The sequence below is a fragment of the Hermetia illucens genome, chromosome 4, assembly GCF_905115235.1.
Source record: "Hermetia illucens chromosome 4, iHerIll2.2.curated.20191125, whole genome shotgun sequence".
NCBI lineage: Eukaryota > Metazoa > Arthropoda > Insecta > Diptera > Stratiomyidae > Hermetia > Hermetia illucens.
In genome coordinates, this window is record NC_051852.1 from 84,562,457 (window position 1) to 84,578,546 (window position 16,090).

General features: G+C 37.6%; 1 protein-coding gene across 1 annotated transcript in view; it reads left to right on the top strand.

Moving 5' to 3' along the window:
• The window catches only part of LOC119654822 (S phase cyclin A-associated protein in the endoplasmic reticulum), a 127,147-nt gene that overhangs the window by 23,966 nt on the left and 87,091 nt on the right, over positions 1–16,090 (top strand). The gene's annotated exons all lie outside the window — the stretch shown is intronic.

Sequence of the window (16,090 nt, forward strand, 5' to 3'; positions counted from 1 at the left end):
CTTTGCGGTCTAATCGTCCGTACGTAAGTCCAGAAACGAATATTTGACCAGTGTTGAAGAATCATTAAAGCGTGAAAACCTCAAAGCTTTCTGGTCCCCCATTCGCAACCCCCACTGTTCTGCCCAGCCATCCCCTTTGTCCATTAAAGTCTCTGACTCCTCAGCTAATTCCCCCCAACTATCCTGTTGATTTACTCTGCCGCTACTTTTCCTTAGCCTATGGTCCCCCTCCTTCCTCCGCATCCCTACCGCTAGTGGGTGTAGCCTGCCCCGCATCGCCTACCCTACTTACCCCTCTCCTTGTCGAGTACCTTGTTGGCAAACTTGATGCCAATGTCGGCCCTGACTACGATGGTCTTCCAAACCTCTTTTTGCTTAGAGCTGGCCAGTCCACCTCCCATCCCCTTTCTCTTATTTTCAACAAAAGCCTCGAAGAGAATCTTTTTCCCGGCTTTTGGAAAGAGGTTCTCATCATCTTCATTCATAAAAGTTGCGATCGTATGCTTACCGTGGATTACCGTCCCATTTACCTCTTCTACTCCTGTTCTAGAATCTTGAAAAGATATGTCAACGACTGGTTGTCCGCCCACTTTGGCTGCCACATAGTGAAAGAGCACCACGGCTTTGTTAAGCGTAGGTCCACTACCTCCACTCGGCTTGAGTTTAACAACTTTGTCGCCAAATGTCTAAATTCATGGCAATAAGTAAATACCATTTACATTAATTTCGCTAAAGTCGTCGGCACTGTAAATCACAAGATACTCCTATTTAAACTCTCGTCTTTAAGCGTCCCCATACCACTTATTTTATGGCTTGCCATTTACCTTTCCAACCGTCTCTTTTGACGACTGCACTTCCCGCTACTCCCCCTCTGGCATTCCACAGGGATCTATTCTGGGCCCTTTTTTATTAACGACTTCCCCTTGGGCCACTACTGATCTGGTCTTATATTGCTCAGTGAGAACATCGTGTATTTCTGATACCTTTGGGTTACATCAAGACCATACGCGGCCGTCATATCCTAAACGGTTAATAAACAACATAATTTGGAACCTGCAAGTTGGACGCTTCAGACATGAGAGGTTTTGAGCTTCCCTATGTGAGGAACTTTAATTTAAAATTCAATTGCGCACCACCGCAGACAGAGAGACAGAAAAGCGATTTTAATAATGTTCTGTTTTATACAAAACCCAACGCGACAAGTTTCTACTTTCTGCTGTTCAATCGACATGATTGCCGAACTAATGTAAGTCTAGCAACCTGGTTTTTTGCAGCTTTAAGGGGGTTTTTATATGTGAAGGTTTCTGGAAATCGATTAATAAGGTTTACAGTCTGTCTGTCCGTCCGTCTGTCTGTCTTTATATAAATATTAAAATCGTGGAAAACTAAAATTTAATTAGGAATTGGAAAAAAATGGTTAAATTGTAAGGTTTCGGAGAAGTGTATAATCGTAATGGCGGTTGTTGGGGAAATTTCTGTTGTGAGCCCTTTTGCACAAGGAAGCGGACAGAAGATGATCTAAAGGCACCAGATCAGGGGAACGCGAGAGAGAACCCCAAACTCGTTCGGGAGATGCTTCGTGGCGTTGGCCGTGTGTAGCAGCATCGTGTACCAGACAGGGTTGCTTTGCCAGCATGCTCCTCTATTTATTCTGAATTGTCCTTTTTGGTTTTTCTTTTATTCTAAATCGCCCTTTTCATTTCTTTTATTGGCTGAAATAGTTAAAAATCGCAAATACGCCATCTTGTCCCCTTAATTAGTGTGATTTCTTATCTTCTCCCCTTTGTCAGTGTCTCTCTTAGTCAGTGAAGAAAAACTCTTCCCAACTTGTTTCTTTTGCTTCATAATTTATTAATTTATAAAAATTGTAGACTGCGACACCGACATCCATTATCAGAAGAATGTATAGGTTAATGTTTAACCTTGAATTTGATTTGAAATTTGATAACTGTTCAAACTGATAGAAAGTCTGGCTTTAATTTGATAGTAGTAGTAGTAGTAGTTCTTCTGATGATAACAACTATGCTGTGCTATCATAGGCGGCCTCGAAATCGGTGAAAGGATGGTGTAATTGAAGGCCATATTCCAAAAGTTTTCTCGTCCACAACTACGTAGAGATAATATGATATGTTGGTGATTTGCTTGGAGTGAAGCCAATATTTACCTATCGTGTTCAATTGGCGGAACCTTCAACTCCCCCGTATTCTGGTTACTGAGCAGTTCACAAAAAAAAATTCAGCTACACTAATATGCCTATATGGTCGGAAATCAGATTTCCTTCTTCGTTTTGTCAGAATGAACATCCTACTGATTTGTTGGTAAGGCTATTACGCCAGGTGTGGTCGCTCCCAGTTCTTCTCGAGTTTCGCCTTATTTCGCAACTGAGGTTAAATATGTTTCTGGTCGTACCAATGGTAAAATTCTTCAGATGGTTAGCAATATCATTTGCTGATGCTGATAGAGAAACCGTCTGAGAAGACTGGCTGTATGGAAAGACTGGGATGTCATCGACACTAGAAAGTCCTTTGTTTCTTTGATATTCGTTCGGACAAAGTTAACTTTTCGTGGGCAGATTTCCCGAGCACCAAATGTGCGACTCGACTTTCAATACAAAGATGGAAGGTGATGGTAGAAATTTTAATGGTGGGTAATACTACTTTGTGTAAAATTGGTCCATGTAATGGACACTTTATCGTTTACCGTTACGAAGTTATAGCATTTTTCGTGGATAGTGTCAAAAAGCTTGACCTCAATCATTTAATACCACCTTCAGAAACTACATAAAATTTCTTATAAAGGAATACGTTTTTAATTGTAAAGGTCATAACTTCGAAGAAATCCCTGTTTAAATTTTTAAGAAATTTCAAAATCGACTTTTTATCTAAATTTTAAATATACATTATTGTAACGATACTTTAAACTTAAAAAATATCTTACTGTACAAGACAATGTGTGCGAGTCCTCATGTATTCCTCGGAGACTTGGGTTCTTAGCAAGATAAATTGCGAACTCTTGGCCGCGTTCGAGAGAAGAATCATTCGAGAATTTTTGGCTCCTACATGAGGGTGGACGTTTCCGTAGCGTACATAACGATGAAATCTACGAGCGATACCATCACCACCAAATGACATGTAAAAATGATGAGCTTAAGTATGGAAAACTTGGGAATATCCCGCGAGAAAACGTGATCATGATATGGAGCACACACACTAGCAAATATGATACAAACAACTCACGATACCGGAAGCAGGGTGCTTCGGGTAAAAGGTTTTGTGTTAATATTATGTGCGTAGTTTTCTATTCCTACATAGTTACAAATGCAAAATATTCCTTCATTAATTGCTAAACTCCAGATATACATATGTACATTCATATCAAAGACACCAATATTGTGCTAATCGTAAATAAACAAACGTAGCTCATTCAAATGGATCTAATGCATTTCCACTTTACCCCGTGCACAAAAAGTAAATACGGCTGGTACTAACGTACAAACATGTCGGTCCTATTGGACATCCGCAAGCCTAATTAGCACATACATATACATACACATCTCTGTCTCGAGTAACTGATACTGATATACAAATAACTAAAAAAGTTAAAAAAGGAAAACTAAAATGTCCCCAAGGACCTCGGTGTTCATATAACTTCACTTTACATGATGATGACGTAATAGGCTTTAGAGTGCAATAAATTTTCTTGAAATGAACAAGTTTCAAGGGCAATGACTTTGTTAATAATAGTTGGATTTATTTGAAATTTCTTAAAGTCATATCCCTTATACCAGTGGCAAAACCTTTACTTCTAGGATGAAATTAGGAGGGGGGAGTGGTTCGAGTAAATTTCTCAAATATAGCAATATGCTATTATTAACTTTATTTGAACAGATATCGGAATGGGATGTATTTTGAGGCCTAGATGGTAGGGTACCGTCCTGTTTTTTTTTGAATTTTTAAGTTGGGTAGTTTCCGAAAATGAATCCTGTCTCGCTTTACGTATGTATATTTTGACTCCTCACTCGCCTACTTTACAGTGAACTCAAAACTAATATCAGATTCGGAAAGTACTAACCGAGATCTTTCATGTGATATCCTACATAACTTTATACAATGAAAAAAACTTGACATACCCCCTTTGCATGTATGCCGCCCTTTAAACTCTACGTAAAATTATGTCACTCACTGTTTGCGCACCAAATTTCGTTCCGATCGGTTTATCCGTTTTAGAGAAAATTACGTGTGACCGACAGACAGACATTGAATCGATTTTAATAAGGTTTTGTTTTAGAAAATACATGAAGAAATATTTTGAATTTATATAATAGCTACCTGCGAAAAGGAAGAAGGTTCCTCGAATTACGACACCACCTACAATCTCAACAAATGGTCTTCACAACCACTTGAAGAACGTTATCATTGATGCGGCCACAAAGATACTTGACCCCAGTCGCAAGAAAAGTCGGAACGGCTGGTTTGACGATGAATGTAAGCTAGCTACGGAACAGAAGAATGCCGCAAACCGAGTAATGTTGCATTCTCAAAGAACGCGTCGCGTTGAGCGGCGAAGCAACTTGACAGACGGCAGAAGGAAGCCTGGGAGAACCAACAAGTCAGTGAACTAGAAAAGTGGGGAGAACAACCGCACCCGGGGCGGAAGTTTTACCAACAAGTCAGCAGGATGAAGCCTTATATACCTCGATGCTCATCCTGCCAAGACAAAGAGGGAAATCTGATTTCCGACAGAATGGCATATTGGGGCGATGGGTTGAGTATTTCGATTAACTGATCAACAACCAAAATATCGGCGATATGAAGGTCCCGCTTACTGAAGACGACGGACAAATACTGCCACTACCAAACATAATAGAAGCAGTCCGTGCAATTCATCGGTTTAAAAATCGTAAGTCGCCAGGAGCCGATAGAATTACAGCCGAATTGGTTAAATATGGAGGCGACCAATTACACCAAGCGGTTCATCAACTGATGCTCGAAGTATAGGACAGCGAATCAATGCCTGACGGCTGGCAACGAGGCATTATCTGTCTCATACATAAAAAGGGAGATATCACACAGTGCAGCAATTATAGAGGTATCACGTTGCTGAGTACCATCTATAAGATATTCTCCATTATCTTGCTAGGCCGGATAGCCACATACGCCCAGAACATCATTGGCCCATACCAAAGAGGCTTCACTCCAGGCAAATCAGCAACAGATCAGATTTTCTCTGGGCGGCAGGCAATGGAAAAACTGTTGGAATGTGGACAACAGTTGCACCATCTTTTCATCGACTTTAAAGCCGCCTATGACAGCATAGCCAGGGTAAAACGGTACACAGCCATGAGAGAATTCCGTATCCCAACGAAATTGATAAGACTGACTAGGCTGACCCTGGCAAGACGAAGTACATGGTTGTAAAGTCAGCGCCAAAACCAAAAGAACGAACAACATCGAATGGCACTGGTCAAACGAAAACAATGAAGATAAGAGACTACAACTTTGAGACCGTTGAAAATTTCCCCTATCTAGGGTCGAAAATCACAACCGATAACAGCTATGACGATGAAATCCGCGCACGATTGTTGGCTGCGAACAGCCTATTTCAGCTTACAAAAACTGTTGTAAGTGTGTAGTTTGGAAAAATATGAGGGAATATGTTGGATTTGAAGCTATATACGGATAGAAAAATGTGCGTTGAAGTTTCTTACATAAAATGAACACTAAACCTTTATACCCGAAGCACGAGTTTCCGGTATTCCGACCTGTTTTATAATGATATGAATTACAATAAGCGTAATAGTTAAAATAAAAAGATTTTTTTTCACCGTATAGACTCGTGTGGGGTATTAAATGAAAGGTCCCGATGAGTAAGTATAGCAAGCAAGTATAGCAAAGTGTGCGAGTAAGGAACCAAAATATGTATACTTAAAGTGAGACAGAACTCATTTTCGGAAAAGCAAAAATCTGAAAAAATCAGGGTGATGCGCTTATACGAAATCTAGGCCCCAGAATGTGTCCCATTCCGATATCTGCTCAAATAAACTTACTGATAACATGTTACTAACTTGTTGAAATTACCTGGAAAACTACCCTTATATTCATTCTAGGAGTACCAAATTGCAGCAAAATAGATGGCAGCATCTCATAATACTGCCAAGTTTCATGGAAATCCGGCTATTACTATCAAAGTTATTGCAATTCAATCTTGTCATTTTATAATTTTTTTTTCACTAAATATAGCCATGCGGGGTATTAAACGAAAAACCGGTCTTAGTTTTGACATTCGTTGGAAAGGTTGATGCGGGCGGTTATTTCATTCTTAGAAACTACCCAACCGAAAAATCTGAAAAAAATCAAGAAGCGTCCACTGAAATACCCTCCATACTGATATCTTTTCAAATAAAATTAAAAATATATTACTATAATTTTTAGTAATTGACTGTAAAACCCCTTCTAGAATCATGAGATTTTGCAGCAATGTAGGCTATAATGTAGAGGATGATCCTACCAAGTGGTGGATCAATATTACTAACAAATTAATAATAGATCAAAGCTGCTGTTTCTGTGCAAATTCAAGACTATGAATGTCAATATCACTTGAAAGTGGATATCCTCATATAATATATGCATATTTTACATAGTAGGTTCTAATAGAACAAATGTCCGCTCAAATATTTTTATAAAAGAAATATACAAAACCGTTCATACCTGAAGCGTCAAGCTTCCGGTTTCCCGACTTGTTTGAATTGCGCGCGCTGAATCAATTGTATCTACAATTCTTAACTTACAACAATTTCGAAAAAAAATCCAACGAAAATAATCTCTAAAGAAATTGTATAATATATCGCAAAAGTCCCACGGGGTTCCATGCAGCATATAATTAAACATATACAGTTGAAATTCCAATGCATGGAACTGAGAGAAGTGCGCCAAAATCCGAAATAGAAGTATTTAGATATTTTGGCCTGTCTCAATCCTTTGAGTATGTCATTCTTAAGGTTTTGATGCATTTTTTCAGCGGAAAACAAAAAGTCGAGTTTGTCGAGAGTGGTCTAACTCCTTAACTAAAAATTCGAGTGTAAACTGTGAACATGGAATTTGATTAGCAATATTGTTATTATTCCACTGACCGTAAATTAATTCCGTTACATCCGTCTATAGACAATCTCAGAATCCTAATTCTATAAAGCTCCAATTCAATTGATCATAATGACTCTAGGGCACTGAGTTCCGCAATGCATGGAATTTTTTTGTGTTCCTGGAGATATTTTTGTTTATTTACATCTTTCACCGAATCCGACCAAACACATTTTGGTTAATTGTGATTGCTCATTGACAGATTCACTTTAGGCAAGCTCATCATCGGCTCCACTACGTAAAAGAGTTGAGTTCCGCCGCCTTGATGTGAAGATGCCTATGGTACGTGCTGTCGGAAATAAACAACGAGAGAATTATGTTCACGTGTAAATGAGTGAAAAATTCATTTGGATTGAGTGATTGACGTTTGGTTTATATGGTTTTTGGGATTAGATAATTGATTTGCCGACAGCCAGTCTCGAATATAATTGTTAGAAGATTGTGTACGCTTTGTGAAAATATTTTTAATGGAAACTATATGGAGATTGTAGTATTTTTGCAATTGTAATGAATGCTTTTACTTTGCTTGGAGGCATTTGGTGCGCATATGCTTATTGGAATATCTACATAATTTACAATTATTAGTTTTTATTTTTTAAGAGGGTCGACAAATCCTAGAATGAAGGAAACTATCGAACATGGGATGTAGGAGAAGTGAAATGTATTTCGTTTTTTTGCTCATATTTCATCTTACCTTATATATATCTTGTATCTTGTGTGGGGAAAACTGAGTTTGTCGTAGCTGTTTTCTCGGCTCCTTTCGAAATAATCAATACATTTAATGGAATAATGACGTATAAAAGGAACCATACCCAGAAATTCATTTAGGGTATTGTCAAATAATCCTCATTAAAAATAATTAGTTAAAAAAAAGTCGGACTATGTCGTAGAAAATTCAATATCGTGCCACGCAATTTGTAGCAAATAGTATCATTTCCTGCAAATTTATTGAAAATCTGCGGCGTATTTAAACCATTTAAACCAACATTGAACAGTATTTATTGGTGTTAATGCAATGTACTTTCGTCATCGCTTTTTCGGTTTCTTTTGATGCTTAATATGCCTCCCATTTACTCCTTGGTGGGGTATAGTGCGTCAACTATATCTACGCGCCATCGTTCAAGCTTACCTGAAATGCCCTTTAGCGCCCCACACAACTTCCCGAGACGCTCGTGCTCCTCCGCTATTCTGCGAGAAGTGCCCTTTGGGCGACCCACTCGTCAGTCATTTTGGGAGAGTGCATTCCATTGTATGGCATAGTCGGTAATGCAGTTGTCACCCCTCCTTCATGTGTGACCTATCCATGGCCACTTCCGACTTCCGATCAGAGTGCGTACGAGTGGCAGGTCTGTGTGCCGATCAAGTTCTTCGTTTGAGATAGTGTCAGGCCAGCGTACTCCGATGATACGACGCATACAAGTGTTAACGAAGGCTTGGAGCTATCGAATTAGAACTTTCCATTTGCTACTCTCCTATAGTAAACGAAAAGAACACTAGTACAGAATAGTCTGTACTTAATATTGGTGTTGAGATAACTGTATTTCCAGATTTTAGGCAAGACAATGAAAGCGGATCTAGCCCTGTTAATGTGTCAGGTAACATCCAGTTTGGTGCCACCGTCGGCAGGAACCACGCTTCCTAGATATACAAATTGATCGACGCCTTCGATGCTCTGCCAATAAATGCAGATAGGGACAGTGCGATGACCCGTCAGATTGATAACCTTGGCTTTTTTTTTATTTTTATCGTCAGTATAACTCTACTTGCCTCTATTTCAAAATCCAAAGCCATTTAGCCAAGGTCCATAACCCGGAGGGAGAGCAAACAGATGTCATCAGCGTAGTCGAGCTGTCTGAGAAAAGACGTCACCGTTGAATTCCCCCACGACCTCCGGATAAGGCGGTATGAGGAACTTCACCGACAACAATAAGAAATAATATCGGTGATAGGATGCAACCCTGACGACTCCGCTATCATATGCCGCTCTGAAAATGGTTATTATTTTCTCCGGAATGCCCTTCCTGATGCTTATGCAGAATGTTTTTAATAAGAAAAATTGGGATTAAATCCTCTGTAATCATTACACGAAAAATTCAAAAATATCCAATCTTTTAGATTGGCGGTTTCTTATGATTTTCAAAAAAAACTGTAATAAGGTTCAAGGTAACAGTATGGCTTGCATTTTGTCTAGATTTCTTAAGAAGGCATCACCATTACCTTTTATGGTTTTTATAATTGTCTAGTTTCTGAAAGGGTTTGCATTTTTCAACCCTCGTTTTAAATTTTAACTTTGATCCTTAGCATGATTATATTCCGACACATACCAAATGCACATTCCATTTTATGTGTAGCGTAAACCTGGATTTTAACTCGTTAGATTTCTTTACCCGTCAAAATTTTAACGATACACTTTCCGAATCGTACGACATCCTATGAAGTTGCACTTCTCGTGAATGAAATGACTAGTCTCCTCAATATATTTTCCTAATTAAAACATGCTGGCTCGAATGTTTTTCGTCCTTTCTAGATTCCACAGAACTATTACATTCGTTTGGAGTGGAAAAAGATTGTTATGAAAATTTCATCTTGTTTGTTGGTAAATCATATTACGCCATCAAAGTAATAATTGCATTAGCAGATTTCGAATAAAACAACATAAGTGGATTTAGCGCTGTTAATACATCGAATGACAGCAAGGTCGGTGCCGTCGTTAACGTCAGACTGAAGATCTTGATTTTGTTGGTATTTATCTTCAGTTCTACTCTGCTTGCATTCTGTTCCCAATTTAGAGGCATTGAATCAAAGTTTATGACCTGACGAGAAAGCAAGCAGATGTCATTGCAATGTTTTCGGAAGTATCCTCCATTTCCGACCTCAAATTTCTTTAAGATTTTACATCGATTCAACACGCAATGATCCGCAATGGGGGGTTGGGACAGAAGTATGCAAAAAGCGACTCATCCTGTTCTTTGTCGATTAAGCTGTCAAAGCGGTCCTTGATGCGTTTTAAGATGATTTTAGCCAGCATCTTCGCGACGGCATGGAGGCGCAAATACCCCTCCAGTTGTCAAAAAGATGGATGCCTTCTTTCGAGATCTTTACGATCATCCGTTGCTTCCAGTTCCTGGGCATCATCTCTTCTTCTCTGTATCGGATTTCTTGGCTGGTACATGGCAATTTGGCAATTTCACCGACAAGAAGCCGGCTTTCGAGTAATAAAACCTGGTCCTGCGGTACGTTTGAGAAACAGCCCCACTACGTTTTCCAAAGTACAAAACCACACTACCGAAAGAAGAAGATATGTATTCTCTACAGTCCCACAATTTCCATCTCGCCTAAATCTGGAATGTCCAGTTTATATCGCTGGAATTCTCGCTCGACTTGGAGAAATTGTACATTCTGGCGGCCATCGATACCGTTATGGGGGATCGTGTGCACATTGTAGAAACCAGTTATAAACCACTTTCGATTGCCAAAGGACGTAGCTGTGAGGCCAGTTTCTATCCGAGGTGCAGACGTCATTTCGGTAGCAAGGTAGTTTCGAAATATATAACTCGCAAACTTTTCTATCCCTTTTAATTGTCTCCTACACCAGTAGATCCCTAGGAAATACTGTGTTTCTATTGATAGACCCCAACTCAATAAGTGGAAAAAAGTACTCCGAGAGAAAATTATAAATGGAAAAAAAATCGAGAAAAATTATCTTTAAAAAGAAAAGTGTTTTCGTTCCGATAAACAGATAGTTGAACATATTTTCACGAATATATTCAATTCAAATGTCCAAGAATATAATTTTTTCATGACCAGATATTACTCATATGTACCTACATAGGTAGGAATATGTCTGTAGTTTTGATAAATGTTGAAGTCGTAAACATGTTGTGAATTTCAACTAAATTTCGACCAAACTTCATCAACATTTTATTTTCTAAATATTGTGACCTATGGTCACTTGTACCTCCAAGTACGTTCATGTAATAAAATGTAATAAAAACAGATTAACACCTGGGGACGATTTGTCACCGAAGTTGGCATGTGGGTTGGTTACGATCGCCATTATTTGATTTTATATTCAATAAAAGAAAATAGTATTTGCAAACGACACATTCATGATAATAAAGTCAAGTAATTAGCATTTCATTCTGGCACATCCACAAGCTGTAAAAATTTTTCTCCTTCAAAAAAGTAATATCTTAGATTCTCAGTTAAGTTCGTCTCATATACGAATATAGTTAGCATCTATAAAAGTCTGAAACAAATCAATTTTCTTGACAATAAGTTGTAATTTCAATGTAGGACACATTTATAGGGATGAAGTCATAAAAAAAATGTTGTCGAAAAATATGTGGGATGATTTTTATGGAAGTGCTTTGCTGGAAGAGTGCAATAGTTCCTACTCTCAGTTTAGTATTTTCCGTGGTAACAATATGTTTATATTTTTCGATTTCTAGAGATGAGTGTTATAAAAACGAGGTAACTTTCTAATAGACTTGTTCTTTTTTTGGAACTCAAAAGCCATTAATTTATGATTAAATTTACGTGTCAAAATATTTTTGCAATAACAAGGTATTTCTTGTTTGATTTGTTTTAGTTTCCATTTTTAAATTATTTCAATGCAAATTGTCATTACATTTGATAATTTTTTTAAACCATTATTCTTTATGATGATTGATAATTTTCTTTTCATTCTTCAAGATGGCGTATTTTGTTTCTGTAGACAATAATTCCGTGATATCCATATACATATATACAGACTTTTTTAAAAGATCCAGCTTTTTGGAAATCCTTTACATGTCCAATAACAAAATAAGAATTATTTGGTAAAAATTGATTATTGCATATTTTAGTTTTCCAACTATTTTAAGTTAGGGTGATTTTCTACGAAAATAGAAGAGATGATTGTAATACATATTTTAAGGTTTTGTGAAAAACAAAACCTTATTAAAATCATGTTTGTCCGTGTCTCTTCCTGTTACACGCACTATGCTAGGAAACCGTTATACCTACATATTGGCGCGAAATTTGGTGGAAATGCTAGAACTGTTAACTTCACGAATCTTAAGGGGACCATTCATACATTCACGCAAGTTGTTTTTATCATCGAATGTGAAGTAGAAGAGGCCAGATTTATGGAAAGACAACTCCTTACCCCCACACGGTATTAATTGTTTGTAAGTTTTTCGCCAGAAATTCCAATCATATCGTTCTACTATCGCTTTCCATTGAGTCGTTGGGAAAAATTTAAACCGAAATAAAAAAGTTACGTGACGTTATTACACTCAAGATCGTAACTAGAGTTCTCCAACCGCCGGACCTGAACGTATTAACTTATTTTCGAAGAATATGAACCTCAATGAAGTGAATGAAGTGATAAAAATAAAAAAAAAATGCAGGTGTTAAAAAATTTTCAATTTTCATCACTTTTTTTTTTTAATAATTCAAAGAAGTACTCTTAAAAATATGCTATTTTCCCAAATGTTGGTTCCTATTCTTGGCAATCTTATAAAGAATTATATCTCTAAATTTCATAATGATCGGTTTATTTCTTTTTGAGTTATGATTTATGCATGTGAAGAACGTCATTTTGAGAAAACTTGTTTTTGTACAAAAAATCAGTAAAAAGTTCCCTTTCGGATATGAACTCATTTTTAATTACAAGCAAAATAAAGTTACAACAAATATAAACGCACTTGTAGAAAGGCTGACGCCAAGTAATTTAAATACACTATTTACATAGCACCAGAAGATTGCGTAAGGATGTAAAGTGACTCTTGGGCGCTCGACCCTAAGCCTGTACCCGATAATGCTTCGGTTATATCATCATAGAATCTAAATACGAATTTTGCTTTGAAATTTTTGCGGCGTATTCTGGGATAGTTAAAGGATCGATTTCTGCAGTTGGATTGACTTGCTTGCGAATTCGCATGACATCTTTTGGACATTTTGAAAGCTGTCGGCTTTCCACAGTTGCTGTTTAGATCCCAAATTAACGGGGTCATCCCGTGCGTCGGATCCGAGTAATCTTTTTTTTTTGGCGTCAATTGTGTCTACACATAGTGTAGAATATTTGGGTAAAGTCATTTTTCGATTTTCCGGGTCGTTCGGAAATTACGGTGTTAAAAAGGTAAAGTGTCGTATGTCAGGTTTATGTCGACTGCTGTAATGAAGCGCGAATTTACTGATTGGCACGACGTTCCAATGACTTCGAGAAATGATGCCAAGAAGTTACATGTGTTTTAAGGAATCGAAGGTTTATTGATTAGGTATAGCAGATTAATGGTCAGTTAAAATTTTACGGGTAATATTCACATTCTAATTTTTAAATGCATTTTTCTCAAAAATGCATGTTGAAAATCTGCTGCCACCATAGTTCAAAATCTATCCAAAGAAATTCTTTGAAATTCGCACTTATGGACTCATTCAGAATATATTTCTACGAAAACTAGGATAATTGCAATTCATAGGGCTGTTTCTTTTATTCATTAAAGAAGCCGTGAAAAAACACCAAAATTTGCAAAAACAAGTTTAAGCAGACATAAAAAATTGACCTTTCAATATTTTTTAATAATCCTTCTTTGCGAACCGTGGTTAAGTTCGCACGTTAAAATGTCCTTTATTTTATATTATATTTGATAGCCAAAAAGTAAAAAAAAACTTTCTTTGGAGATGGGTGTATAAGTTGTTCTGTACTTCAATAATGAACTATGCTATCCGGCTGGAACAATTTTGTGGTATTACCCATGCTCAAGATATTAATAAATATATGGTGAAAAATTCGTGTTTGCATCTTTATCCAATTCTTCGCAAGAAATTCCCAAAAAAAGCGAAGAAAAGCGGCCTTCACACGGGATGGCCCCCTCAACTTTCCACTTGCAGTATGCAGTGTGTGATATGTGATTTTCATGTAAACACTTTTTTAAAGAAAAAAAATTTAAAAAAGGCTTATCTACAGCTGTTTTAGGGTTTTGTTGAATACAACAACAGGTAATAAAGGAGTGACTTAAATTAAATGGCCATTCTCAGAAACTATCCACCAGAAAAATCTGAAAAACTAGCTAAACTAATATAGGCTTTAACATGAAGCAGCATACCAGAAAGTTTGGTGGAAATCCTACCATTATCAAGAAAGTTACAGTAGGTCAAAATTGTTTATTTTGCGTCAAATTGGTACTCCCAAAGAGATAAAATGTCCACACTACATGAAATTGGTATAGAAGGTATGCATAAATGAAACCATCGTGTACCCAAATATTACTATATAAAAGATCAACAAAACCTGCCCGGATGGCTCATGCAGTTAGAGCACTGGGCGGCCGGAAGTTCGAGGTTTAAATCTCACTGGTGGCAAAGGGATTTGCTATCGTGATTGGATGTTGGATACCAGTGGACTTAGCGAATGAGCCAATCAGAGAAATATTTTCGGGCGAACGCAATGCTGACCACATTACCATTAGTATACTGTAGTGTGCTCTGATACACTTCAAAGTCCTGATCCAATATGAATTGTTGTGCCAACGATTATATTATTATTATTGAAACCTTTCTTACCTGAAGCTACGAGCTCCCGGTTTCTGACTTTATTTACTTTTTAAGGTTTTGTGTAAACATAAATTTGTGTAAACACAAAACCTTATTAAAATCGGTTTACTGTCTGTCTGTCTTTTGTTTTTTTTTTGTTTGAGGAGGTGGAAATCTTCATAAGACGCTGGTCTGGACATACCAGCGTGTGGGATTTTTACCCACTAAAACCAACCCCGACTCCAATTTAAACCCGTGAAGGTATTGGAGATATCCTCCATGTCCCGTGAGAAACTGTGTGAGATTATAATTAATCTCACCGTGTTGTCTCTCCAACCACTCTTTGATGGCAGGAATGAAACTGTGAGTCCACCGATCCTTTCCCGAGCGTTCCCACCGTTCTTGTCATCTATTTAGGGATATCTCTCTCTCAGCGTTCTTCGTCTGCATCTGTCTGTCTGTCCGCCACACGCATTTTCTTGGAGACGGTTACAGCGATTGACACCAAATTTGGTACAAAGGTGGGAACTGTGAACGTGCACGCATACAATGAGTTACATCCTGTTACGTTGAATTCTAAAAGGGGGTGTACAATTTTTTCATCAAATATAGTCATGTGGGGTATTAAATTAAAGGTCTCGGTTAGTACTTTTCAAAGCCGGTCTTATTTTTAACATTTGTTGGAAAGGTGGGGAGTGCGGGGGGTTGAAATTGATCATATCTTTAAGGGGGCCATTCTCAGAAACTACGCAACTGAAAAATCTGAGAAAATCAGGAGGCTGCCTGGGCTCCGAAGTACCTTCCATACCGATATCTGTTCAAATAAAGTTAATAATAGTATATTACTATAATTTTTAGTAATTTGCTGCAAAACATCACTTAAGTTGATCCTAGCACCACGGAATTTCACAGTGATGTAGGCTTTAATCTAGAGCAGGATCTTACCACGTTTGGTAGAAATCGCACTATTACTAACAAAGTTATAATGCGTCAAAGTTGTTGCTTCTTTGAAAATTGAAGACTATGAATCACCCGAAAGTGGATACTCTTACATAATATATGGATATATTACGTGCTACTTACTGAGAAATACACAAAACCTTTTGTACCTGAAGCGTCCAGTTCCCGGTTTCCCGACTTGTTTACTTACTTTTTTGGGAAACGCTTGTCGTGGACACAATAATTCGATAACAGTTCAGCTGAAATCAGAATTTAAAAAAAAATATGGGGATGAAGGTTTATTTTATGTACAACTACACTGGCGCATTGCGCCTCGTAAATTGTTACAACTTTGGACCTAATATTCCGATCGAAATTCGGTGAGAATATTCCTGAGATAATGTACTTAAAGAATTTTTAATTATTTTTTTTCAATTTCCGTGACCATCGCAACTCTACATAACCCCTTAAGTCACGGGAATTGGAACTCGTGCATC